Here is an 8,565-nt window from a genome sequence, read left to right on the forward strand (position 1 = left end):
AGACATGCTTTTAAAATATCTATCTGGGGTCTGGCGAACCATCTGATGCTGCAACGGAGAAGAGACAAAACAGAACAGCTAAAAAAGATGAATGTTTTCATTTAGTTGCCTAAACCTTTTGCCAAGATATAAACCTTATCTCAAGATTTTTAAGTTTATTGGGTATGGATAAAAATCTGTAACAAAAAATTTAACTTAAAACTCATAACACAGGGTTGCTAGTTAAAGTACATGCATAGGTAATCTTAAAGGGTCTCTGTGGTCTGACAGCACCTTGAACCATAAACAGCATGTGACTTCACTGCCATCTTTAGGCAGCCATGTAGCTGACAACCATCTTTGCTAGGATTGGAGAAGATGAATGTCATGTGACTTTACCATCGAGATTAAACGTTACCACACAGTGTGGGCTAACCAAGGAGGCACCAGCATGTTTCCAAGATATTTGGATTAGACTGGAATTTTATATGATATTTCCTGTCCTGAAAACAAGTTTTGTGAAAGATAAGATTTTTAAAAAATGCTTGTTTAATAAAGTATTAAAGCTGTGCCTTCATGTGTTCATATACAAGAATGTATCTTGCATTGGTAGCCAAACTTTGTAACGTAAGAGTCACCCATGTGGTATTGGTTTTATCTTTTTATTTTTTTAATATTTACTTATTTATTATGTATACAATATTCTGTCTATGTGTATGCCTGCAGGCCAGAAGAAGGCACCAGACCATATTACAGATGGTTGTAAGCCACCATGTGGTTGCTGAGAATTGAACTCAGGACCTTTGGAAGAGCAGACAATGCTCTTAACCTCTGAGCCATCTCTCCAGCCCCGTGGTATTGGTTTCAAAGGCATAAAGCGGCCATGGAGAGCAGCGGAGGCTTGCCTGTGTGGCAGACCTGGAGTTCCTGAAGAGAACCCAGTTGTCGTGGGGTAATCCTAGCAGTTTTGGCAATGCAAGTGATATGATAGTCACCAGAAACACCAATGACAATGATATTCAGCTGGCTAGGTTCTAAAAGGCTATATATGCTGCTTAGGGTGGGGCCAAAGAGGTGACCTGAGTCCCTTGGGAAAGTCCAGAGATTATGAGGGAATCCCAGATGTAGGAGAGACCCAGCCAATCACCTTGCTAGCAGGGGGCAGGGTCCCCCGAGGATATTTTTTACTTATAAAGATTGTGGGCGTGCTCCCAACCGCCCCTTCTGCTTTCCTGTTCTCCGCGGGAACCTGTGGTTCTGTAAGTCTATTTCCCCATTAAAGCTGTATATATTATTACAGTCTGTCTGCATTCATTTACGCCGCTACACCCAGATAATGAATATTAAATTGTTTGCATTTTTAGAGCATAATTTTGCCTTGTGCTGATTGTGCCCTATGTCTTCCCTCTTAAAGTAAAAGAGGTACTTTCCTTTTTTTGTTTGTTTGTGTTTTTGTTTTTTGAGACAGAGCTTCTCTGTGCAACAGTACTGGTTGTCCTGGAACTTGTTTTGTTGACCAGGCTGGCCTCAAACTCATAGAGACCTGCCTGCCTCTGCCTCCTGGGTGCTGGGATTAAAGGCATGTGTCACCACCTCCCAATTTTTTTATTTTACTTTGTTTGATATTGAAGGAATACATAGTTTAGAGATTTTTACTATTTTAAGAGGAAATTTTGGAGTTTTACACAAATTTAAATAAAAAGGTCTGGATGTTTTTAGCCTTTATAAAATATTTAAATTAATAAGGCTATAGGACATTCTAAATTTATAAAATGTTTTATATTATTAGTATATAATTTTAAGAAATAACTAAAAGGCTAATGAGTTAGGTCCACAGATATGAACAACAGGCATTAACCACAAGTAACTGGGATGTTCCTACCTTATGATTCAGCAAGACAACAACCTAAGCAGTCTAGCGAAGAGTCCCTCCTTACCTAAGGTTTATTCAAGCTGACAGAGACTGCGGATGGATGTCTAGCCCCCTTGTCTTTGCTAACTTTGTTAAGCTTCAGCTATTTTTCTAAGCTATAAGAACCAGGAAATTATAAAGTTGCCAGTCTCCCTATGGGCTGTATTCATGATTTAAAATTTTATTTTGATACTAAAAGGAGCTTCAATTCAGATTTTTTTAAGACTCAAACTTAACAGGGATAAAGTTGTAAGGCCCTAATCTTATAAAAGCTGTTAGCTTATTGTAAGCTGTTAAAGATAATTAAGACATGCAAGTTAATGGTCAGTTGCCTCATAAAGGATCAGACTCTTTAATGTGTTCAGAACTATACTTGTTATACTAAGTGCTAAAGTAATTAATTATAGAAATAAGTCTTATTTAGCCCCCTGTATATGCTTCCAAGGTTAAGCCTAAAGGAAACAAATAAAAACAAGCAAAGTTTGTTTAGCTCAGATATACTTAATAGATAATGGTCATCAAACTTTCCAGATATCTGCTGAATATGGCATAAAATACTTAATGGAAAAAGCTTACTATGACAGAGAGACTCCAGCTCCTGGGAGTAACCCCAAGGTCTCCAAAGAAGATGATGGGGCATGGTGACTGCCCCTGGATTGTAGTAATACTAACCACTGGAAAAATTCCCTCAAAGCCTTGCCTGCTGCCAGGGCCCAGCGCAAATTGTGGACAGGCAGGTGTTGTGGTTTCCTGTCTCTTTGGGAGACAAGCCACGCCCACTCCCACTACCTCTGACCTTCCGCCGCCATCTCTCTCTCTTCTCTTTCTGCTTTTTTGGGGTGCACACGGGTTTTTTGCCTCTCCTCTCCCTCTCCCTCTCCCCCTCCCCCTCCCCTCCCCTCCTCTCCCTCTCCTCTCCCCCTCCCCCTCCCTCTCCCTCTCCCCCTCTCTCCTGTAATAAATATTTTAGCTTTACGCCTATCCGCTGCCTGCTTGTTGGGAAACCACAGCTGCCAGTGCCTCTGCGTGGCTCCGCCAGTGAGAGCAGCAGCTGGGCCCTTCCCGGACCTGCCCGGGACTCGCCTCATTCCTGCCCGCCTGTTGTGTGTCTGCCACTTGCCACTAGGACGCTCCGGGGTTCCGAGGGGACCTGCTAGCGGTTCGTCCCCATGAGCCCGCCAGGGACCTGCCATCATTTCTGAATAAAAACAGCAGGATCTTTGAGAGTTTATTGCCCCACTTTGCCTAAACAGAATAAAGTCAGTCTCACAAGTTCTCTTTCTACTGAAAAATCTCAGAAACTTTCTCAGACATGGGTCTGGCAGCTGAAGAGAAATTCTACCCTGGGACCTCTGCCCCCAAGGAAGTAATTGAAATCACCATAGCCTGGGGTGACCATCTAGATAATGGGTAAGTTTCTGTTGTTTTAATTGATACGTAGGTCATTTGGACTATAATTCTTGCTATAACTTATCCTTCTCAGATCTCTGATGGCATTGACAACTAGATTAACTGTAACTTTGTCAGTTTAACAGCAGCACACAACCAGTTTCTTCCCCCAAGCTTGCAGCCACCTTGTGAGTTTCTTTCATATGTAAAAAACCAGGTCTCATTTTTTATAGAGCTACTGTGTCTCCTGGTGAGATAGACAGACAGGCTTGCCTTACTAACAGCCTTACTATTAAAGGAAAAGCAGGTTTCAGATGTAACTTTTTACTATTCCTTTATTTAAAAGAACTTGTTTTGCAATGATTTTTCTTGGTAATAGTGATTTTAGTACAGATTACCAACAGTGGTAATGCTAATATATCTAAAACTTTTATCTTTGTTTAAATTTAAAAAAATATGAAAGCTTCAGGGAATTAAGGATCCATCTCTCATAGGTCAAATGGAATCCAGGTAAGTACAGCCTAAGTTTCTTCACCTTCCTATTCCTAAGGATGGAATCTTGCTCTCTCTTCTTTGGTCTGGGGATATCTTCTCTTCACCAATTACTATGTCAGGACTATGGGCCTGAAAGTTCCAAATATAAGATTTACCTTTAAGCTCTTAAACTTTAACTTCTGTTCCTAGTCCATATCGAATCAGCAGATTTCTAGTTGTCTGGCAGACACCATCCAGGAATCAGCGGCTTGCTACAACACACTCCAAACTGCTGCGAGCCCTGTACTCGCAGAAAGCTAATGTGAGCCAGTCCAGCTGCTACAACTGCTCTCTGAAGCTTGGTCAGCTAACCAGATGCTTCTGATGAACGCCCCATTGCCTGAGTCCCCTCCCAGCCTTTAACTAGCATTCCAGGCTACCTGGGCCCTGGCAATGACATCCTAGTTTTAACAGGAAGTAGTTACAGAAGAGAGTATGTTGTCCCTTGTCCTCAGTAGACTGGAATATTGAGTCAAAAGGAAATTCCCTGGCATAGGGGACAAAATGGCTACCTATAGTGCCTATTGCTACACCAGGAAAAGTAAGTGTTGAAACTATATAGGCCAAGATTTGTCCATAGGTGGATTCATTAGGTGAAGTAGTTCTACAATATGAATTATATATAAATATTATGTTATATATGTTATATATAATTATATGTGAATTATATAGAACAAGGCGATATTATATGGCCTTAAAATAAAATTGTTATTTCTATACAAAACCACTCAGGAATCATTAGAGATAATTTGGCTATACCCAAAGAAACATTACAAAAATGGGACCGGAGATGAAAAAAATGACTGATGATCATTCTCACATTTGGGCTCCTCCTAGATAGTAATTTGTGTCAGCTAGGGCCTTTGGCCCTTCTGTTTCTACTAATTACTGTTGGCCCTTGCATCCTAATGCCTTAATTAAATATATAAATTCCTATTTTGGAGCCATTAAGTTGACGATGGTTATTAGATCCCAATATAACCAGATGCCCACTACAGAGTCAAGGATTTGACTCAGAATACAATTCAAGGGGGGAATATGAGACCAAAACAGGAACAGCATACCTTGTAGATTAAGGTTTCTATTTGCGATGAAGACAGTTAAGAATAAGTTCCTGTTGGTACTGTGTTAAGTCCTGGAAAGTTAAGATTTCTGTTTGTAGTTGAAGAATAACTTACTGGGTTTTTTTAAAAAAAAAAAAAAAACTGATATAAACTGTAAAGCCAGGTTTCAACCTGCACTAAAATTTTGACCTCATTCATGTCTTACCCTTGTTCCTTCCCTTTTGTTGCATTTTTCTAACAATGCACCACAGCCAAATCTTTTACCCCTTTGAACATTTTATCTCCCCTATAAAAGGGACTTGGGAGGCCATTAGGGCTTCTCTCTCCAATCCAAACCTAGGGTGAGACAGCCAGCAGACCAGTCCGGAGTGCACCCCAAAGTACAGCTTCCTTTAGTCGGACAACTGTGGATTTGGTCTTTAATCCTTACAATCCTCAGGTTTACTGCTGACTTTCATATTGGCATGTCATGGTTGACTCTTTTTCATTTATTTTTGTTTATGTGTATGAGCATTTTGCCTGCACATATATATGTACACTACATGCATGTCTGGTCTCAGGGGAAGTTAGAAAAGAACACCAGATTCTCTAGAATTAAAGATATATATAGTTGTGAGCAGCCATGTGAGTGCTGGGAACCAAACTGGGTCTTCTGCAGCACAGCAAATCCTGTTTTTCCCAGAGCCACCTCTCCAGTCAGGCCCCATTGTTGATGACTCTTCATTAACACCAGAGTGACTGGGTAACCTGCTCAGATATCACACAGCAGAGAAGGGAGGACTATGATTGCCCCCAAGGTAGTTGAGGAAGGAAGAGAAGTGTGATTCAAATATGGACTCAGGGTTTGGGCAGTAAAAGAGGAATCAGAATGAGAACTTAAGTCCTTGTCCTGTGTATCAGGTAACCAGGTCTCACCTCCTCTTCTCTGAGCTGCTCTTATTCCCCCAATTAGTCTAGAAAAGGGAACAGGTCACCACTTCTCCACCTATGGGCTGTTTCTCCAGCTCTGCCCCCCAGGGTCTCCCTGTAGTGCTCTTGTTGACAGCATCCAGAGATCATCTTTGCATCCCTACTGGGAACAGAAATGGCCCTTTCCCAGCTCTCCTGGGGAATCTCAGAGAGGAGGCAGGGTCATAAAACCCCAGGAGCTGGTCCCAGGGAAGAGGTGAAAATATCTGAGCTTGCCTTTGTTAAACAGGATTTTATAAGCGCCATTTTCAGGATCCAGTGCTGGCCTACTTGCTGAGGAGTGAGAGACTCAACCCTCAAACTTTGCCTTACCTTGAAATTTTTCTGGAAACTGGGCAACCTCAAATCCTTAGTCTTTTGACTCAGTTGCTTCAGGTTTCCTACAGGGGGAAGAAACAGGCACTCAGTGAAACATTCCTTGGCTCTACTAGTGGCGAGATAGTCTTTGGTGCTAAGTTTTTGGGTGAGACCTAGGCATCTGTGGTACTAGAGATGAGAAGTAGTCAGTCTACCCAATTTCTGGTACTTGGTACATATATTTCAAACTCCTCAAACTTCTTCCCTCATTGCCTGCTCTATGGAAACACGCTTCAAATCCTCTTTCCTTGGATCCTTCTACTTTCAATACATCCCAGGGTCTCTCACATTCAGACAGGAGGGAAAATCTCCTCAGGAGAAATGGTCTGTGACTAGCCATCTAGCTCTGTCCTAGGAGGGCTCTGGCCTGTGCTGAGTCTCCATAAGCTCAACTTGATGGACAATGTGAAGACTTTGCCTTCCTCACCTCCCACCTCTGAGCCTGTGTGCTAGAAGCAGAGAAGGTGACTGAGAGCCAGGCTCTAATGACATTCCGCTTCTCCCATGCAGAGATTGTAATTTTGGTATAAGATGCCCTCTCTCGGCTGTAGATTTTCATCTATAACACACAGGTAAGAATACTTCCTTCAGAAATGTGTTATTTTAAGCTAAAGCTAGTATAACAATTGATATAATATATAATTTACCCAATAAATATTAGTTGTTTTAATTTTTGTAAAGGTTAGGAAGTTACCCGTACAGCCATACTCCATCAGAGACAATTCTTTCTTAGTTGTGTGGGGTTTCAGTTAACAAGAAAATAACAAAGTGTTTGACCAAGTTGTTTGGTAACAAAATTGATATCAGGCCCCTTTAGGATTCTTTAGATTATAACTGGCCAATGAATAAGAAATGTAGGGTGTAACCTATTTAGGTTCGGGGTGAGCAGTGATAGCATAACAGGGAAGGCTTCCTGGCTGAGCTGAGTCCTGCTCTGACTATAGTGTGGGCAACAAGGTGCAGGTTGTGGTACTCCTCCATGGTGAGAAACTAGGTGAGAGAGAGGCAGGCAAGATGCTGGGAATGCTTGTGTGGAGCATGGAGAGAGAGAGATGATAGTTGTGTGCTCAGACTGATCTTCAGTGAGCAGAGCATGTAGATCTATTGTTGTTACTCTGATAGGTGGGAGGAGGTGGCACACACACAGACACACACATACGCACACACACATATACACACACATCGCCACAGTGATGAAAGGAGCAGGGTATGGGGGTTTAAATGGCTTTAAACAGGGGTCAGATAGAACCAGTGTGAAATTTTTGAGAAAATGAATCAGACATATGAAGAGTTGATGCCCACAACTGCCCAACACTGACATGGAGAAGTGGACACAAACTCCTGCCCTAACCAAGAACCTATTTGCAACTGATACCTATTAGGAAAGGGAAAGTCAGTTTTTCCCAATGGAGTGCCACTGGGTATATTCAGCCACACTCCTGGCAGTACACAAGCCCAGGGGGACTTGAGAAACACAAAACTGACTCCATGTTTGTTTGCTTTTGTAGTTTTTTTGTTTTTCTTTTTATGTCTTTTAGTTTATCTTTTACACTTTTTGTTGTTTGCTTTGTTTTGTCTTAAAAGTGAGAGTGGGAGGAGAAAGAATATGAACTTCGAGGAGGGGAAAGAACATAATCAAAATATACTGATGAAAATATTAAAAAATTAAAATAAAAAAGACTGTATTGAAGAGGAAAATTAAGAGGTAAAGTGTACATGGAGACACTGATGCAGAAATGCCTGGAGAGGTGATGGGTTCCTGACCTGAGTCAAAAGGAAGGAGAGCTGTGAGGGTTATGAGCAGTAGACTGGTCAGGAGAGGGGATGGGGACAGGAAAAGAGAAGACTGAGGATGTTTACGAATCTCTTTCATATACTAACTTCCATAAAATTAATTGCCTAAAGGTGAGATGATCCTTCAGGGTTCCTGTTTCATGAAAGAGTCTGGGAGGCATTCTACAGGACACAGAAGAAAGTGACGGAACTGTCTTTAAAATTTCCTGCTTCATGAAAATGTTTGCTGGATACTATGGGCCTGTAAGCTGAAGATGGATGCCCCAACGGTACAGAAGAACTTTGGGTGACTGTCCAGGCAGTGAGATGTCTCTGTCATTTCTAGAGTTTTGGAAGTTGCTTACAATGCACTTCCTGTTTACTTAGGCTTTCCGGTTGGTGGTTCAGTCTCTGAGCCATATGAGCCCAGGTTAACTGATTTTGTGGTGTCCTTGGATCTTCTGGCTCCCATAATCCTTTCTCCCCTCCCACATTTTACACACACACAGAGAAAGAGGGAGGGAGAGAGGGAGAGAGGAAGCGAGGGAGAGAGAGAGAGAGAGAGAGAGGGAGGGAGGGAGGGAGGGA

General features: G+C 41.9%; 1 long non-coding RNA gene across 1 annotated transcript; it reads left to right on the forward strand.

Moving 5' to 3' along the window:
- Window positions 1–2,815: 2,815 nt before the first annotated feature.
- LOC121444800 lies at window positions 2,816–8,170 on the forward strand. Its single transcript, XR_005973825.1, has 3 exons — window positions 2,816–3,301; window positions 6,715–6,776; window positions 8,110–8,170. It is a non-coding gene; the product is annotated as an uncharacterized LOC121444800 (long non-coding RNA).
- Window positions 8,171–8,565: the final 395 nt, after the last annotated feature.

Source organism: Microtus oregoni, unplaced genomic scaffold, assembly GCF_018167655.1.
Source record: "Microtus oregoni isolate MIOR12 unplaced genomic scaffold, Mior012 000142F_ref0000161, whole genome shotgun sequence".
Taxonomy (NCBI): Eukaryota; Metazoa; Chordata; class Mammalia; order Rodentia; family Cricetidae; genus Microtus; species Microtus oregoni.